Genomic DNA, 21129 nt, shown 5'->3' on the forward strand with positions numbered 1-21129 from the left:
AGGAATTGTTTTTACAATAGTATTAGCAATGCTGTGTTAAAGTGCTATAACCTGGTTGAATCTTATTTGGATGGTGGAGTCTTAGTGGACAATGGAATTTGTACAAATTCTGAGTATACTTATTCTGCTGACATTTATTGAGTAATCTCCCATGTGCCAGATACTATCTGAGGTGAAATGAAAGAGAATTCCTGGTTTCCATGAGTTTTTAGTCTTAGAGAAGACACAGGTAAATAAATAATTGAAAAATATTATAAGAGTGTTTATAAAAGTCTATTTGTTAGGTATGAGAGTGCAGCATACTTGACCTCCAGAAATGTGGAAAGTTTCATCAATATATAAATTAAATATTGAAGGATGAGTGAACACTTACTGGGTAAATAAGAAGATAAAAGGCTTTTTAGGGGGAGAGAATGAGATGGGCAAAGTTAGCAGCATCAGTGAACATATGGACATGGGGGTGCTGCAAATTCTTACCATTGGTTCCCTTTTGGATGTTGTTCTAGGAAAATGCTGGAAAATTAAGTTTGCATCAGATGATAAATTAGCCCAACAGGAACGAATGATAATAAAAATAGCTACCAATTTTGAGTAATTACTATGTTCCAGGTACAATATTGGGTACACATTTGTAATACTCATGACAGATTAGGAGCACATAACATCTTGACTTTATAAATGAGAATTTAGTTCAGCAGCTGGTTAGATACTGTGTTGGGATGTGCCCCCATCCCTTTCCATGACCCTGTGTGAGCTCCCCTAGGCTTGGAAACTTGCACATTGTTCTCACCTGATAGGTGAGCAGTGAAACAGCACTAGGAGGACAATTAGTCATCATTCAGAGTGTATATCAGTGTGCCTCTGCAAACACCCACAGGAACAAATAAATCTATGAATAGTGAGATTGCTTTGGAAATAAAATATCAAAACAAGGTCACTACTACCTTCTCTTTCCATTCCATCGAGACTACAGCTCCTGGCACCTCTTCAACAGGAAGTTGTTGGCTGCCTTTCCCTTGGAAGTTTTAATAGGAAATGAAAGGATCAGTATTGGGTTTCAGAAAGAAAAAATGGCTACCAGTTGATGGAAAATGGCAGCTTAGAGAATCTGTGGTTACAGAAAATTGTTTGAAACTTACTATATCAGAGATGGAGTAATAAGAAGAACCTGGAGTGGCAATCATAGATCAATTGATTGAAACTAAAACTAATAAGACTTGTTGAGACCATTGAGGGGACCCAAGATGTCAGTTTGAATCACTACAGAAAGCAGTGAGGCTACTTAGATAGAAACTGCCAGAAGAGGAAAATAAATGAACCTTTGGATTTGCTGAGTTTGTGGAGGCTGAATGCTAAAGATTTTTGTTTGAGATGGGGGTAGCTTATAGGTAGGCAGGAACCAGATCTGATGCAAAGAGAGATGATGGGATAGAAGACATGGATTTGGGTTCTGATGACTTTGTGAGAGTGAATGAGAAAGATATTCAATGGCAAGAACCTTACAAGGAGGTAGGGTACAATGTGGTTAAGCTACAATTTTTGCTGTATTCCTTCATTTTTATTGGCATCCAATTATTTTATATGTACTCACTATTTATTTAAACAGCTTTATTCATGGGGTGCCTACTCTGTGTAAGGCAATACCTTTGGCAATGAGGAGATGATTATGAGCAAAGCCTAAATGTTTCTTGCTCTCCTGAGTTTGTAGTCTAGTAAGAGACATAACACTAGTGAATGTATAATTCGAAACTGAGATAAGTGCTCTCATGTGAAACATCTTATTTCTAGGGGAAAAAAAGCAATGTAACAAAAAAACCCTTGTGATATGAATGGTTTCCTAAGAAAGTGCAGCTGTGTTAAGACCTGAAGGATAGGAGTTGCCATCTAGGCAAAAGATGATGAAAATAAAGGGTACTCCAGACTGATGGAAAAGCATATGACAAGAGATTGGAGTGTTTAGCAAGTTAAAAGAACACGTAATTGAAGCTCAGGAAGGGGAAGAGAGATGAGAGATATGTGTAGAGTCCAGACCACTCAGAATTTGCAGAATAATAAGGATTTTGATCCATGTTCTGAGTAATGAGACACCATTGAAGGTTTCCGTTTTTTAAAAAATATTAATCCAAATTTCCTTTACGTGAATAATACAGATAGGAAGTGCTGAGGAATCAAAGCAGAGGTAGAAGGGATTCAGACCCCAGAGTGTCTACATTAGGAGGGAGCTGAGCCTCATCAAGTTCTTTCCATAGGATTTTCTTCATGCACAAATATGCATGGCTGGCTTAGTCTACAGACCACATTTTTGGTTCACCTAGTGTTTCAGATGGCAGATGACATAACTCTGAGTAAATTAGAAGTTGTGGCTGTACCAAAAAAAAAAAAAAAAAAAAAAAAGATATATATATATATCAGGAAAACGCAAAAGGAAACTGTTCTGTGATGCTTAAGAGAATTCATTGCCAACATCCTACTGGCTATTCTAACCCAATAAACAAGCAAAAGTGACTTGTTAGAGCCAGCAGCTATATTTTGAGTACCATTATCCCTCACTGAATAATTCAGCACTTAATGGTGGTGATTTTGGTTGCTCAGAGAAGGTATTCTTTTGCAATTGTGTAGCTCTTTGTTGAGATTCAGCATTGTCTAGTTAAAAGTATGAGAAGCAAAGCAGAATTCTAGCTGTGAAAATCACTACTTCTAAAGAGATGCAGCATTGCTATATAGTAGTTACACTGTGCAATTACTACATGGAAATTACTTGCTTTTCTGTAGTCTTTTTCCAGAAAGAAGACACTTTTTATTATTATTATTATACTTTAAGTTCTGGGTTACATGTGCAGAATGTGCAGTTTTGTTATATAGGTATACACGTGTCCTGGTGGTTTGCTGCACCCATCAACCCATCACCTACATTAGGTATTTCTCCTGTTAGTCCTCCCCAGCCCACAACCCTCAACAGGCCCTGGTGTGTGATGTTCCCCTCCCTGTGTCCACGTGTTCTCAATGTTCAACTCCAACTTATGAGTGAGAACATGTGGTGTTTGGTTTTCTGATCTTGTGGTAGCTTGCTGTGAATGATGGTTTCCAGCTTTATCCATGTCCCTGCAAAGGACAAGAACTCAAACTTTTTTATGGTCGCATAGTATTCCATGGTATATATGTACCACATTTTCTTTATCCAGTCTATCATTGATGGGCATTTGAGTTGGTTCCAAGTCTTTGCAATTGTGATTTGTGCCACAATAAACATACATGTGCATGCACCTTTATCGTAGAATGATTTATAATCCTTTGAGTATATGCCCTGTAATGGGATTGCTGGGTCAAATGGTATTTCTAGTTCTAGATCCTTAAGGAATTGCCACGCTGTCTTCAGCAATGGTTGAACTAATTTACACTCCCACCAACAGTGTAAAAGCGTTCCTATTTTTCCACAAACTCTCCAGCTGGATATTAGCTCTTTGTCAGATGGATAGACTGCAAAAATTTTCTCCCTATCTGTAGTTTGCCTGTTCACTCTGATGATAGTTTCTTTTGCTGTGTAGAAGCTCTTAAGTTTAATTAGACCCCATTTGTCAATTTTGGCTTTTGTTACCATTGTTTTTGGTGTTATAGACATGAATTCTTTGCCCCTACCTATGTCCTGAATGGTATTGCCCAGGTTTTCTTCTAGAATTTTTGTGGTCCTGGGTCTTATGTTTAAGTCTTTGATCTATCTTGAGTTGATTTTTGTATATGGTATAAGGAAGGGATCCAGTTTCAGTTTTCTGCATATGGCTAGCCAGTTTTACCAACACCATTTATTAAATAGGGAACCTTTTTCCCGTTCCTAGTGTGTGTCAGATTTGTCAAAAATCAGGTGGTTGTAGCTGTGTGGTGTTATTTCTGAGGCCTCCATTCTGTTCTGGTTTGTATATCTGTTTTGGTACCAGTAACATGCTGTTTTGGTTACTGTAGCCTTGCAATGTAGTTTGAAGTCAGGTAGCATGATGCCTCCAGCTTTGTTCTTCTTGCCCATGATTGTCTTGGATATGCAGACTCTTTTTTGGTTCCATATGAAGTTTAAAGTAGTTTTTTCCAATTCTGTGAAGACAGTCAGTGGTAGCTTGATGGGGATAGCATTGAATCTATACATTATTTTGGGCAGTATGGCCATTTTCACAATATTGATTCTTCCTATCCATGAGCATGGAATGTTTTTCCATTTGTTTGTGTCTTCTCTTGTTTCCTTGAGCAGTGGTTTGTAGTTCTTGAAGAGGTCCTTCACATCCCTTGTAAGTTGTATTCGTAGGTATTTTATTCTCTTAGTAGCAATTGTGAGTGGGAGTTCACTCACGATTTGGCTCTCTGTTTATCTGTTATTGGTGTACAGGAATGCTTGTTATTTTTGCATGTTGACTTTTATCCTGAGACTCTGCTGAAGTTGCTTATCAGCTTAAGGAGATTTGGGGCTGAGACAATGGGGTTTTCTAAATATACAATCATGTCATCTGCAAACAGAGACAATTTGACTTCCTCTCTGCCTATTTGAATACCCTTTATTTCTTTTTCTTGCCTGATTGCCCTGGCTGGAACTTCCAATACTGTGTTGAATAGGAGTGGTGAGAGAGGGCATCCTTGTCTTCTGCTGGTTTTCAAAAGGAATGCTTCCAGTTTTTGCCCATTCAGTATGATATTGGCTGTGGGTTTTTCATAAATAGCTCTTATCATTTTGAGATATGTTCCATTGATACCTAGTTTATTGAGAGTTTTTAGCATGAAGGGGTGTTGAATTTTATCAAAGGCCTTTTCTGTATCTATTGAGATAATCATGTGGCTTTTGTCATTGGTTCTGTTTATGTGATGGATTACGTTTATTGATTTGTGTATGTTGAACCAGCCTTGCATCCCAAGTATGAACCCAACTTGATCTTGGTGGATAAGCTTTTTGATGTGCTACTGGATTTGGTTTGCTAGTATTTTATTGAGGATTTTCACATCGATGTTCATCAGGGATATTGGTCTGAAATTTTCTTTTTTTGTTGTGTCTCTGCCAGATTTTGGTATCAGGATGATGCTGGCCTCATAAAATGAGTTAGGGAGGATTCCCTCTTTTAATGTTGTTTGGAATAGTTTCAGAAGGAATGGTACCAACTCTTCTTTGTATCTCTTGTAGAATATGGCTGTGAATCCATCTGGTCCTGGGCTTTATTGGCTGATAGACTATTTATCACTGCCTCAATTTCGGAACTTGTTATTGGTTTATTCAGGGGTTTGACTTCTTCCTGGCTTAGACTTGGGAGGGTGTATGTGTCCAGGAATTTATCAATTTCTTCTAGATTTTCTAGTTTATTTGTGTATAGATGTTTATAGCATCCTCTGATAGTAGTTTGTATTTCTGTGGGATTGGTGGTGATATCCCCTTTATCATTTTTTATTTCATCTATTTGATTCTTCTCTCTTTTCTTCTTTATTAGTCTGGCTAGTGGTCTATCTATTTTGTTGAGTTTTTCAATAAACCAACTCCTGGTTTCATTGATAGTTTTAAGGGATTTTCGTGTCTCTTGTCTCCTTCAGTTCTGCTCCGATCTTAGTTATTTCCTATCTTTTGCTAGCTTTTGAATTTGTTTGCTGTTTCTTCTCTAGTTCTTTTAATTTTGATGTTAGGGTGTCAACTTTAGATCTTTCCTGCTTTCTGTTGTGGGCATTTAGTGCTATAAATTTAACTCTAAACACTGCTTTAAATGGAAAGAAGATGCTCCTTAAGTGACTTGGTGGTAGCTTTTATTTTATCAATTTCTTTCTGATAAATTATACTGGTAGTCATATCTGGCCACAGATAAACTTTATTTCCTTTTTGACTGTTAGCTATGTTGAATTCAAATTGCATGCCAAAGCATAACATTTAAGAAAACATCATATCTCTAGAGTTATACTTGATTTGTGCTAATGATATGTTAGTAGAAAATAATGACAGTTTGATTTCTTTCATTCAAAGGAAAATCTCTACAGTAAGGAAGAAAGTATCACAGCTAAAAGTAACTTTTAGTTAATCTCAGGTTTTATCAAAATATTTACAGAACACTTTGTCTTAGTCACCTGCTAGTCAGTGTATTTCAATTACCGCGGTACTATCTTTGGAATCACAAAAATATAATGTAAAAGAAAATTGTTCTAGAGTACAGTGAATACTTAGAAATAGAAAATATATCCAATAAATGAATTAGTTAAGAATGTTGACATAATTAAGAACATTCGCATTACTGATAGTGACCTCTGCCCTAATTATAACTTTATAGCTAAAGAAGTTTAAGATCTTTCACAGGTTTTCCTTCAGTAATCCTTTTTCCAAACTGAATTTCGAATGTCTAGTAACTTGTGATTTTTCTAGGAAAAGCCCATGGTCTTTACCTGTTTGTTCTATAGATAACACTGTATAACTTGCCTTTTTCACTTAATAAAAAATAATAGATATAGGATATCATTTATACAACATATGTAATGCATACTATATGTTATATATAATCTAAATGTACATATAAATAAATCAAAATGAATATAAATGTCTGGAAGTGTTCATATCTTAAATGTTTTCTGGCAGGGATGGGGAGAAGGGGGTTGTATAATCTTCAACTTTTTACTGAATACATTCCTTTGCCATTATTTTCTGTTACAATAAGAATATATTTTATTGTAAAATAAGTAAAAACAAATTAATTAAAAATGGTATGTGATAATAGTAACTGTGTAGTTCTTGGAAATATTACCAATATTGGAATCAAAACACATAAGACTATTAAACATGTATATAAGTAAACTGCCCACTGTATCCAGAAAATTGAATCTAACTGGTTATCATGCAAATGAAGAAGGTAATCAGTTCAAAAATGACATATTAACTGATATTGCCTTCCTGTTCTTATTTCTTATTCATGGAAAATGAAGACAAGATATGAAAGGTTTAGGGATCTAGGTCATTGACCCAGGATTTGGCATTAATTCTTCTCATAAAAGCACAGGGAATGATCAATCAATGTTGACAGCTCTAATGCCATCACCGGAGCAGAAGATGAGCCAAAGGAAGTTATGAATTTCTTATAAATTTATCTTAAGTATCAGAAATCATACTTTGTATCTTATGGCTTGAATAGAATAGGTTTGCTTTTAACGATTTGTATAGTGAGAAGATTAAAATTTCTACCAACATATCCAAAGCACTGATACATCTATTTAACTATTTGCAACAAAAATACCTATACCTTTTTGAATTTGAATAAAAATATCCCACTTAAACAACCTCTGGGATGTGATTATGCATAAATATTCTTTTCTTAATATGCCCCAAATCTCTCTGATTATAGTTGGTTTGCTTTGTTATATTCCCCTTGAAAGTTTTGAATTGACAAGAGGGATGTTTCTGTGAACTACAGATTTTAGGGGAAAAGAAGGCTAAAGTTTTTTGTATCACTATTTGGCCTTTAGCATTTTTCAGCGAGTTAATTATCTTTAACCAAAAAATTTGCCTCAGAGAATGGAAAAAGAAATGTGGTAACAAGAACAGAAACAATGCAAGAAAATGAATAGTTATGAAACAGTATAGAGATAAAGAATCGAAAGTGAGATACCCCAAACCATGAACTATTTATCTTAATCATGCAGCCTTTTCGTCTCTAAAAGAATCTATTAGTGTCATATTCAAGTGCTTAATGTTCACTAGCAGTTGATAATTATGATGACCATCCCTGTCACTACAAGACCCTTAAGTGCCTTTTGATGAGCTAAGAAAAATAAAATCATCTTCAAGTACCAATGGTTGGAATTCATGCTTTAAATACAACCTTAGAAATGGCCTTAGGTTAAGGCTAATGGGGTATAACTTACTTAAATTTCTAAGAGTATATTTTCTGACAATGCTTTCATATAGAAAGTTTATGGCAGATAGTAGTTTCTTCATATTTGCATCCTGACCTAATTTTTGGTCATTAGGTTACTTTTTATAGGTACCAAATAGTTTCCAAGTCCTAGAGAGAAATGAGGATTTTAGTTTTCTCTTGTAAGCTAGCTACCAGATGCTATGTGACAAGGATAATCATAGGATGAAATAGTCCAGGCGAGCAAATATGTATTAGCCATCAAATGTACACATGTGCTTATAAGTATGTGTACACATGCACAAGCATGCATGCACACATACACAAACACACACATCACAAAATTGTACCCTGTATTCTGTCAGTTTGATGGAGTCCCAGCTGTTAAACCTTTGAGGCGTTGTGACAGAAATCTGCGAGAAAGCTTCACTAGAGGCAGATGAGATGATGTTCCAGCTGCAGGGTTCAGCTACCTTTTCAATTGGAGTCATAGGAAAAAACACTTATTGCAAAAATGAATGAAATCCTAAGCCTGGAGTGCAATGAAATTGTGTTTAGGCCATGGGGCTCCCTTGATTTTTTAATATCCTGTTCATGCAAGGGTGCTTGTGTCTGAGCAAACATTTCTGGCAAACCCACCAATATATACAACACTGCTTGTTTTGTTTTTTTTAATGGCTCATTCTGGTAACATCCACTATAGTGATTAAGCCATACTTATACACTTAATATACTTTACAGAATAAAGGTACCCGAAGTACATGGAGTAACCAGTGCTACTACATTTTACTAGAGATTTAGAAGAGTTTTTATTAAGATCTTTTGAATACTGATTGACTATATTTATGGGGTGCATTAAAATTCAGTAGCCTTTATATTGTCACACAGCCTATGCTAAAGTATTTTAAAGTAAATTTCAGAAAAGTTAATGATTCGTTTTTGTTGACACCTATAAGAACCACCAAAACCTATGAATATTGTTGGCCTTAAGTAGACACTGTAAAATGAATGAGATTGAGTGATATTCTATTAGCCTTTGAGTAAAGTTCTATTAGCCTTTATGGAAGTATTGTGGCAAGCCCAGCAATGTTTAGCTCAGTGTTTTACATTCAAATCCATATTTACTTTAATGAGTATTTCAGAAGTTTAATTTCTGAGTTGTCTTTGGATGAATGAGAAAATAGAAGGAATTCGGAATTTTCTCAACCAGCTATATCTATGCAGAGTATATTCTTTTGTGGACATATGCATGAAATTCATTCATTCATTCATTCAGGAAGATTTATTGTGAGTATTTCCTATATTCTAGGTAAGCACAAAAAGAATGAATAGGATCTGGCAACTGCCTCATAAAATATACAATCACCTACAAATATGTAGACAAGGCAAGTACAAAAAAATTGTGAGCCCTTGTTTATTTTGGTTTTATAAGTAGTGTGCTCACTACTGGTATCCAACTGAACAATTTGATTAACACAAAAAAGTGGAAAAGTAGATTAAAACCATCCGAAACATTGGGAGATATAGATAGATAGATAGATAGATAGATAGATAGATAGATAGATAATCATGCAAACATAGGGAGACAGATAATATATATAGATAATATCTATATTATAGAACTATATAATATGTTATAATAATATATAATAAGATCTATATCATAGAATATATATAATAGAATAATAAACACCATTATTACGTGAGCTAAGACAGGAAGGAAGAGCATTTGTTTGCCTCTCCAGGCCTTGATTTGGCTCAGTTAGAACTCCAGCTCCTTGCAATCTAGCACATAGCCATCTGCTTAGTCACGCTGGCTCCATCCTTATGTAATGCACGATAGAAGCTTGCCCTACTGGAACTGCTCCTCCAGAATACTGCTGTTTTGGGCATTCATTTTCCTTTCATTATATATTTTTTTTCTGAATTTGTTTTGGATCATTTTTTGTTTAAAATCTCTTCCTCCTCAGGAGTCCGCTGGGCCCTCTTCTTGTGGCCCCAGACAGTGCATAGTGGAACTTACACTGCTGTTGCTAAGGTGCGCTGCCAACCAGCAGCAAGCAATTCCTCACCAGGGACCAAGCAATTCCTCACCAGTGCGGACCGGCTCGCTGTGGGTGACATTGCAGACAAGATCAATGATCCTTGTTTTGCGAGTGCAACACTCCCAGCCACAGAAGTTCCCATTTACAGCCTCAGAGCACAATATTTCTTATTACCTCCCCACACATAAACTGTGTGGGTGTGGCGGGGGCCAATCTTTGTCTTGGCTCTGGGCATCCCAGCTCAGACTTCTGCTTCTTGTGGCAGTTCTTTCTCTTGCCCCTGTCTTCTGGTACTTGTGCCAGTTGTCCTGAGAGATGCCCATTGCTGGGTGCTGGTTGGAAAGAGAAACTTAGGTATATATTTTATTTTTCTTTTTCTTTCTCTCTTCCTTCTTTCCTTGCTTTCTTTCTCTCTCTCTCTCTCTCCCTCCCTCCCTCCTTTCTTTCCTTTCTTCCTTCCTTCCTTTCCCTCCTTTCCTTCCTTCCTTCCCTCCTTCCTTCCTTCCTTCTTCCCTTCCTCCCTCCCTCCTTCTCTTTCTCTCTTTTCTTTCTTTCTTTCTCTCTTTCTTTTGTCTTTCTTTTTTTCGTTCCTTCCTTCTTTCCTTCCTTCTTCCTTCCTTGCTTTCTTTCTCTCTCTCTATTCCTTCCTCCCTCCCTCCCTTTCTCTCTTTTCTTTCTCTTCTTTCTTTCTTTCCTTCCTTCCTTCCTTCCTTCCTTCCTTCCTTCCTTCCTTCCTTCCCTCCTTCCTTCCTTCCTTCTTCCCTTCCTCCTTCCCTCCCTCTCTTTCTCTCTTTTCTTTCTTTCTTTCTCTCTTTCTTTTTTCTTTCTTTTCTTCCTTCTTTCCTTCCTCCTTCCTTCCTTGCCTTTCTCTCTCTCTATTCCTTCCTGCCTCCCTCCGTCTCTTTGTCTCTTTTCTTTCTCTTCTTTCCTTCCTTCCTTCCTTCCTTCCTTCCTTCCTTCCTTCCTTCCTTCCTTCCTTCCTTCCTTCCTTCCATCCTTCTTCCTTCCCTCCGTCCCTCCCTCCCCTCCTTCCTTCTTTCTTTCCTTCCTTCCTTCTTTCCTTTTTCTGAAATGGTCTCACTCTGTTGCCCAGGCAGAATCATAGCTCACTCTAGCCTGAAACTCTTGGGCTCAAGCAGTCCGCCAACCTTGACCTCCTGAGTAGCTGGGAGTATAGGCACATGCCCTGTGCCTTGCTAATTTAAAAAAAAAAAAAAGAAAATATTTGTAGAGATGGGGTCTCACTGTGTTGCCCAAACTGGTCTCGAACTCCTGGCCTTAAGTGATCCTCCAGCTTCAGCTTCTCAAAGTGCTAGGAATACAAGCATGAGGCACTGCACTTGGTCCTATTTTTTCTAATTAGTTTTCTACTTTTAAACGTAATTGTAAGTTGTGATCAAACATTATATATATAGTCCTTTAAAAAATTCCAAATTTCTTGTTACGGTTAAATTTTTATCATTAGTTTCCAGACTCAATGAGAGTCATTGTTCTATTAATGGAAAATAAGGGAAAGACATTTCAGCTTACCTGGAAGTGCCTCATTTCCTTTTTGAAAATTCCTGCCATGGTACTGATCAATGTTGATATATATGTGAAATAAATAAAGAGGAGATAAATAGAGGGAACAGTATTTGATAACAGGAGAATAGTAGAGAAGGAGAAAATAAAGTTTTAAATATGAACATTCATGAGCTGGGCACGGTGGCTAGCACTTTGGGAGGTCAAGGCAGGAGGATCATTTGAGGCCAGGAGTTTGAGAACAGCCTGGACAACATAGTGAGACCCTTACCTCTATAATTTTTTTTTTTTTAATTAGCTGCATGTGGTGGTGGGTGCCTATAGTCCCAGCTACTAGAGAGGCTGAGGCAGGACACTCACTTGAGCCAGGAGTTTAAGACTGAGTGATTCCACCACTGCTGTTATCAGTCTTCTGTGATTTTAGGTGTCCAAGGTGGGAGTGAGTGACGAAAATCTGAAAAAGAGTTAAGAGGATGTTCTCTTTAATTTACAAATATATTTTTGAAGTTGATTTTTTGTTATAGCTTAGAAATCTGTCATATATTATTATTGCTTCCTTTCACATATTACAGTTTTTCTTTCTAGGAAGAGTTCATCTTTTAGTGCTGTTTTAGGTTCACAGCAAAATTGGGCAGAATGTACAGAAATTTCTCTTATACTACCGGTTCTGCGTATGCACAGTCTCCCCATTATCAACACCACCAGCAGTGTTGTATTTGTTACAACTGATGAACCTACATTGACATACCAATAACACCCCAAATCTATACTTTACATTTGGGTTTCTTTTGGTGTATACATTCTACGGGTTCTGACAAAGGTGTAGTGACACATATCCACAATTGTAGTATCCTACAAAGTAGTTTCGCTGCCGTAAAAATCCTGTCCTCCTATTCATTCCCCCTTCTCCTTTAACCCCTGACAACCACTTGTCTTTTTACTTTCTCAACAATTGGAGTGTCATGTAGTTAGAATCAAACAGTATCTAGCGTTTTCAGATTGGCCTGTTCACTTTTAATGTGCCTTTAGGTTTCCTTCACCTGTTTTCATGGCTGATAGCTCATTTCTTTTTAGCACTGATATTCCATTGTCTGGACACGGTACAGTTTATTTATCCATTTACCTACTAAAGAATATCTTGGTTACTTTCAAGTTTTGGCAAATATAAATAAAGCTGTTAAACATCCATGTACGAGTTTTTTATGGACATATGTTTTACTCCTTTGGGTAAAAACCAAGGAGTTCAATGGCTGGATCATGTGTGAGAGTTTGTTTAGTTTTTGGGGGAAACCATCAAACTGTACTCCAAAATGACTGCTTCAATAGTAATGTATACAGTATATCCATAATATATTGACCACACAACTTTTTTTTTTTTTTTACCCAGTATACTACAGCATCAGTATCCGTCACAGTGAGGGTTTGCACTTTTCAGGTAGGACTGTTCTTCCTTGGGCAGGACTGTGCTGAGCACTGCAGGTCATTTAGGATCCATGGCTCCTGCTCACTAGATGCAAGTAGCCCTCCCCAGTCATGTGACAACCCAAGCTGCTCCCACATAATCCAAATGTCACTTGGAGGAGAGATAGCACCTTGGTTGTAATACAAAAGGCTAGAGGAACACAAACAGGTCTTACTCTCTTATGAGTTGGCCAGGTGGGATGCTCTAGGAGTGAAGCTAGTGGAATGTCTTTAGTGACTGAGAGTCCTTAAGAAATGTGAGAAGTGGTTACCTGGATTTATACATATGTAAAAGTTTGCTTAGCACTTTAGTACATCTGAGATTTTGTGCACTTTAGTACATCTGAGATTTTTACTTAATTTGAAAAATAGTCCCTATATGAATTTCACAGGTATATAAGTTGTTTTCTGAGAAATAACTCAGAAAATAACTTAATGTTGGGATTATTCTCCATGCTTGTAGCCAAATGACCATGAATTTCTGTAATTTTCTTTCTTAGTCTCCACTATGAATCAATCTGAATTAGATGTCATTACAGTATACTATTTTTTAAGAATCTTAGATGTATAGGTTGGAAAACAAAAACATATATATGTATGTTTTTATATAACCTGTATATATATATAGGTTATATTCAATTATATTCCAGTTAGAGTTCAACCACAGTAATTTGTTATTTAAATAAATGATATTATTAATTATATTAGTTTATCCCACATCGTTATTAACTAAAGCTGACATTTTCCCAATAAAATCAATTTGCTTATAATAACGTCAACATTTCTTTGATCTACTGTATAAAAAATACACCAACTCTGCAGGGATGATGAGTTAACACTCTAAGCAATTCTTTTGTCTTGTCACTGCAGTATTATGAGACATGAAAGAGCGTTTGAATGGATATAGCTATAGTGTACACTGTTTCCTTTGTATTCAGAGTAAAAAGCCATTAACAGTTATTTCAGGATTACTGTGTTTATGACACTTGTAAATTGATTTATAGTATTAGCCAGGCAGGTGATTGAACAAAAGCCTTTTAATTTTTGTGGGTGTGTTTATCCTTCTCAGCTTCAAGATGTTGAGTGATTCAGATCACACTTCAGGCTTATGGAAATTTGCTGGACCTCCTCCCCATAAGACCTAATTCCAAACCAGGGGAATAGTTTAACCTAGCCTGATAATCACATAAAAAGGAGTTTCATAAAGTGACACTTGAGGTCAGAGGGAAGTGAAGGTGACATCCACTCCATCATGAAAACGTCAAAAGGCTTTATATAAGACATCTTGCTTGACGCAGCTCAGTGATTCTTAAGCCATTTTATCACGGAGAGAAAAGAAAATTTAAACATTTCCGAGTTATAGCACTGTCTCAGACTATTATATAAATCCATTGAGTTATTTTTAAAACTATAATTTGGATGCCAGTGTCATAAAATAGCTCTTCCTGCTGGCTATAATAAAAGTTGTTGATCTATTTCAAACATCCTGAGTAGAAAAATGTTGTTTAATGATTTTGCATGCATGAAGTTAATTTCAATCTCTGGAACTCATAGTAGCAGAAACAACTTAATGCTGTTTCTCAGTGAAGAGGAATGTCAGCACAGCATGCATTTTTTTTTCCTTTATTTTGGCTGTATACATTCCATGTTGTCAATGAAAATGGCAGATGGACTGTCACTGACATTTCTGCTTTGTGTAGTTGCTGCCATAGAAATGAAAAAGTTTTTAAAATAGTGATCATAAGAGTCGCCTTTTGTTCATTGAATTTGCCGTGTTACATTTTCTTCTTGGAAATTTAACCTAAAACTGTTTGTGAATAATTATTGAGAAAAAATGTCAAGGATTTTTAAAAATCACTAAAATAAAATGTGCTATGTCAAACCAGCTGCCTTTATAAGCTGCTTTTTGTCCATTTATCACACTTGTCAGATTCTATTTCCCTCTAGGATAAAGTAGAAACTTCTTTTTTAAATTCCAGCTTATAAATTTGAATAATATTATTTGCAAAAGGAAAATCAAAGCATTTACTATTCATTAAAGCCATTAGAGAACCATAGTGCCAAAGGTTTTGTGTAAACATGACACCATGACTGTTAGGTGAAAAAAACAAGTGATTATTAGGAAATGATTATTATTCAGAATACATTAACAATAGCCTTGGATCTTTAAAGTAATTTTAATATAATTTGTTTTAGTGTTCAATTTATAACGGTAGAATGATCTATAATTGTCCAAACTGAAAATTTAGTCTTAACCATTTTTATGCATTGTTGCCTTTCTATGCCTTGTTAATGGAATTTAAGCAGTCTCCAGTGGAAACATAATGCAAAGTTGGTGAATTAAGGATCAAAGCATTAAAGAAAAATGAAGGGGTATTGTGTATACTAACAGCTACCAAGACTTAAGTGATTATGTACCATAAAATGGGCTTACATTTTCTTTAGGTGGGCTATAACTTTCAAAACTCTTAAACCAAGAAAGAAAAAGCATTGAGTTACATTAGTTGCTTAAACTAAATATACAGAACATACATACTGATGTTTAAAGAAACCCCACATTTTCTCATCTTCTTCCAACAGAAGAGGTGCATACAGTATGGTAGCTTTAAGAAAGTCTTTTTTCTTGTTTGTTTTTTATTTTTATTTTAGATGTATGGCACTCTCAAGACTTTGTCTACCTTTTGCCTAAAAAATCTCCTTACTGCTGTTGAAATATTTTAAGCTGATTTCTGATTTCCAAAGACTGAATAAACATTAAAAATGTTTATATTAGGAAAATGTTAAAATGTACCCCCAAATAGAAAGATTAGCATAACCTCCCCCATCTTTCTCTTTCTCTCCATATATATTATATATAATATATATATTATATATATTATATATTATATATTATATATTATATATATTATATATTATATATATATTTTATATATATATCTGCTTCAACAATATTCATTATTGCATCGACTTGTTTATCCTAGCTCTTCTACCTAAATTAGTTATTTCTACCTTTTAAACCATCCCAAAACACTGATTCAATAAAGGAAACATTTATTATTGTTCCTAAGTCTATGTTTCTTTGAGAAAGTCTGCTGAACTTAGCCAGTCTTGACTGATACTAACCAGCTGGTTCTAGCATCTGTGTTCAGCTGGCAGTTTATGTAGGGCAGTCTCATCTAGGATGGCTGCCATTTTACATTTAGTGGCGGCCTATCTGTTAGCCAGGATGAGTGTCCAGGGTGATCTCGATCTCCTGACCTCGTGTTCTGCCTGCCTTGGCCTCCCAAAGTGCTGGGATTACAGGCGCGAGCCACCGCGCCCGCCCGGCAAGCAAAGTGTCTTTTATCTTCCAATGGGGTAGCCCAGGCTTCTTTTTAACATAGCTGAGCAGAGTTTTCAGAGAGACAGAAAGAGGAAAAAGGTGCAAGGCCTTGTGAGGCCTAGACCAGAACTGATTCTAGGGTCAAAAGCCTGCCAGATTCAGGAAGAGAAGAAATAGCTTCTTGGGAGGAGCTATAAAGTCTTATTACAGAGTGTGTGACCACAAAGAGGGGAAGAGAATCAAAGAAGTTTTTGCAATCAATCTACTGCGCTCTCGCACTTTTGGAGAGAATATTTTGTATCAATCAATATAATTTCACCACTATATACTTTAGAGAATACACCTTTATTTTGTAAGTTGTTATGATTTTGTAACTCTAGTAGAATCCACAGAAGTTAACCATGCTCCTTGAATCAGAATATTAGTAGGCAGGACTATATCCTCATTGCCGCTATCAACACAATGATCATCACTATCACTAGCATTAGCAAATTTTATTTATTTTTCTCTGCTAATGATATAGTACCTCACTTAAATCTCATAAGTGTGCTATACAGCAGCAACTATCACCCCAGTTTGTACAGATGAGTGAGAAGATTGGGTAAACTGCCCAAAGTCATCTAGTAATGGTGACTTTGAACCCAGGTTATACTAATTTTCCCATGGTCTTATCACTAGACATCACTTTGTCATGTGACCTGTCAGGTGGCCACAGTAGCTTGGCACTTACTTGGGAGGCCAAGTAGAATGGACAAGGACTTAGCCATCTCTCTTTTCCATGTCTCAAGGAAGAATATGAATTTAAATTAAGGGAGCAAGTTTTTTCTAGATTTGCCACCATGGAGCACTTTTAAAAACATCAGAGGGATCTATGTAGTCACTTTATAATACTCATGATGTATATGTTAGAGGTTTTGTTTTGAAGAGGCAAAGAACTTTATTTCCTTTTTGTTGTGTTGAAACTTGCCCTAGGAGGTATGCACGCTTGTCCATGTTAAACTAATGTTTTGAAATCAGTGTATTCTTAATTCTTATCCCACTAGTGGTACTGGAGAACCCGAGGGAGTCAGGAAGGTTTGATTGCATTGAAGTGACTGCACTGTCTGGGGTAAATACCTGGGGTTCATTGTCTCATGACAAGAAAATGTAGAACACGGACACACATGAGGAGTTTAGGGGCAGAGGTTTAATAGGCAAAAGAAAGAGAAAGAAAGAGAAAGGAAAACAGCTCTCTCTCTAGTGAGAGAGAGGGACTTCCCAGAGGAAAAGGCTGGCCTGCTGCGGATGCACCATATTTTATAAGCAGGCTTGAGGAGGTGGTGTCTGATTTATGTAGGGCCCACAGATGGGTTCGATCAGGTGTGACGTTTACATAGTGTGCAGAAAAGGCTGGCCACCTTACCCCAAGTACCCTAATCATATTAGGTGACTGGGCTTTCCAGTTGACCGGTGCCATCTTGTCTGCTCCTTACTGTACATGTGGCTGGCAAAGGGAAGAGAAGATGGAACCGCCATTTTTGAGCATGATTAGCAAAACTGCCAGGGTCTATGTCTGCAGTTCTATTTTGGAGCCTGCTCTTTGTTAGAAAATGATTTGGGGGTTGCTTTTGAAGGGGTGGCCTGCCCCTCCACGCCTGTGGGCGTTTCTCGTTACGTGGAACCAGAGACTTGAGAAAAGAAATGAGACACAGAGACAAAGTATAGAGAAAGAAAAAGTGGGCCCAGTGGACCGGCGCTCAGCTTACAGAGGACCCACGCCGGCACGCCAGCACCGGTCTCTCAGTTCCCTTAGTATTTATTGATAATTATCTTTACCATCTTAAAGATAAGAGAGTGGCTGGACAATAGGATCATTGTAGGGAGGAAATCAGCAGTAAGACATATGAACAAAAATCTCTGTGACATGAATAAGTTTAAAGGAAAATGCTCTGCCTTGAGATGCATATGCAAACATCTCCATAAACCTTTTAGCAGCATTGTTTCAGCCTATCACATGGGGAGAAACCTTGGACAATACCTAGCTTTCCTAGGCAGAGGTCCCTGTGGCCTTTGGCCGTGCACGTGTCCCTGGGTAGTTGAAATTAAGAGAATGGTGATGACTTTTAACCAGCAAGCTGCCTTCAGGCACTTGTTTAACAAAGACACATCTTGCACAGCCCAAAATCCATTAAACCTTGAGTCACCACAGCACATGTCTCTTGCAAGGACAAGGTTGGGGGTAGGGTCACAGATTAACAGCATCTCAAATACAGAACAAAATGGAGTCTCTTATGTCTACTTCTTTCTATACAGACACAGTAACAGGCTGATATCTTTCTTTTCCCCACAGCTTTTCATTGAAAAGGATAACCTTACCTAGGGGACTCTGGTACCCTCACTATCTGCCTAAGTAATTTCTTCTTAACCCCTATATCAGTATGATGTGACGTTGAGAGAGCTGTTAGGCTGGTGCAAAAGTTATTGTGGCTTTCGATGGCAAAAACCACAATAACTTTTGCACCAAGCTAAATTTTTCCTTTGAAGTGTTTGGCAGGGATGATTTATTTTTCCTAAGGAAGAGCTAAGATCGTAGGAATATTTAACCCAGTTTGCCTAGATTCATAAAAATTAATAGATTCCTTTGTGGATCTGAGTTGATATCATTAATATAAGCTATCAGACATCAGCTTCATGTGACTTAACTTCAAAAATATTTTAGTAAGAGTATAACTGGAATGTTTGTAACACAAAGAAATGATAAATGCTTCAGGTGATGGATACTCTAATTACCCTGATGTAATTATTCCACATTGTATGCCTGTATCAAAAGATCTCATGTACCCTATAAATACTATGTACTCATAGAAAGTAAAAACTTTAAAAAAATTAGTTCTTGTCTTAGTGCCAGCTCCATCCTGAGTTTCAACAATTGCTATTATATTTGAGGCCTGGCATGAGGCATTAAATGCCATTGTTTCAAGAAAGATAAATGGGAATATAATTTTATTGCTATCTTACTGTTGCAAAATGGCATTCCTAAGCAACGTACCCTTTGTGAATTCTGACAATGAAATTAAGACTGACTTTCCGTTTTCAATCTGAAAGCTATTTTGGAGCTTTCATCATCAGCTAATGGAGTCTTACTTGAAGGGGGTCACATTTAAATTTCTAATAATTTTTATGTTAGAGCCTGTGAACATACAAATTTCAGGTAAATTGAAGCTAATTCCTGCAGGAGGTAAGATCATATTTAGAATTAGTCATTATTCATATTCTGAAAAGTGATGATGTCATTATGGGAGAGAATTTCTTGGGTTAAGACCATGCACTTAAAACTATTAAAATTCAAAAAACTGGATCACCATTACTGAATAATTAGTATCTGTAAGCTACTTTACTACAACAATTAGAGACCATTGAACTTACTGCCCTAAATCAGGAGATTAATGGAAACTGAGAGTGTTCTCACTTATTTGGCTATCTGGTTATTCTTGTTCCCTATTTCAGAGGTGAGATGATGTAAAATATTAATCTGGAAATATGATCTCCTAGTAGCATAATACTTTGGAAAGTCTTGCTCCTTACAAATAAAGGGTAACTCACAAAACACATACATAAGATGCTCTTAAAGCCATCAGCACTGAATATTAATGGAACCAAATATTAAATAATAACTAGATTGCAAGTAAAGATTGATATATAATAAACAATGACTTTAGATGACTATTATCAAACTGTTTGCAAAAAAAAAAAAACCAGGAAAAGGAAAATTCAAAGGACAGGGCGTTGATATTTTCCTCAACATTTTTGTATTAGTAATAGCTACATGGTTTGATGTCTCCCAACTTTGCACAAATATGTAGGGCTCACTTTTTGTAGTTAAGGCAATATTTTGCTTTTTATAATGAAAGCATTTTCTATGTTTTATTTCGTTGATTAGGATAACTCATTTCATCAGAAAAGTAGCGTCAATTAACATAGTGACACATTTGAAAATATGTGTTAAATTTACCAGTAGAAGTTAAATTACAAGCATAAGTTATTTGTTATTAGAAAATATTCTGAAGCATACAAGAGTCATTTTTCTCAATATCCATTTTACAAACAGGTCAACTGAGGTCAGGCAGAGTAGAGTAATGCCATTACTCTAATTCAGGGCAAAGATTCACAAGTGTTTTGGAGGGTGAGGGTAGTATTTTCTTTTATGATTAATATAATTTTGTTCTCAAAGTAAAACATAAACAATATTGCTGTTCCATAAGACTCCTAAAACTATAAAACAACAACGATTAGTTACTACTTTAAATTTTACCAATCTGTACATAGATTCAAAAGATGCAGGTCCATAATCTCTTAAGATGCAATTTAAGGTGAAATAATAAAGCCAAAATACTTAGAATTTAATATAAGTTTAATGGCTTTAGTATCTCTGCATTAGTTAATTTTTTCACCAGTTCTAAGTGAACATATAGAGTAATTGATTTTTAGAAAACAAAAGAAAATTACATACCTGAAAGACTAATTATCACATTTTGGCGTAAATTGTTGTATTATTACCTTCAATAATACATGATAGACAATGTACAATGTTTAGACATCTGTTATCACAATGTTTCAGAAAAAAATGAAATCATAACAGAAAGTAAAAAAAAAAAATTGAAACCTTAATTCTTATTCTCTTTCTGTAAACTTTGGAATGAATAAATATTCTGTTTAAATGAGAAGCAACTTATGCCTTTGTCTTCTGCTGGAACCAAACTCACATTTGTAAATTTCAGTTAAAAAGGCTGGTTATTCATTTGTTCTTTATTTTTTTCTTTCCTCGATCTTGCTGGAACTATCTATCTTCTGTTAGTGTGAAAACTTTGAAGATGAAAAGCTATTTCACCAGAAAAATCAATGATGTGTGTTTGTGATGCTTAGGAATGACTCAAATGGGAATAGATATCTA

At 36.2% G+C, this 21129-nt stretch overlaps 1 protein-coding gene across 11 annotated transcripts in view; it reads left to right on the top strand.

Annotated features, from left to right (window-relative positions):
- The window catches only part of CHL1 (cell adhesion molecule L1 like), a 212943-nt gene that overhangs the window by 102150 nt on the left and 89664 nt on the right, over positions 1-21129 (top strand). The window lies entirely within an intron of this gene.

The sequence above is a fragment of the Macaca mulatta genome, chromosome 2, assembly GCF_049350105.2.
Source record: "Macaca mulatta isolate MMU2019108-1 chromosome 2, T2T-MMU8v2.0, whole genome shotgun sequence".
Classification (NCBI taxonomy): Eukaryota; Metazoa; Chordata; class Mammalia; order Primates; family Cercopithecidae; genus Macaca; species Macaca mulatta.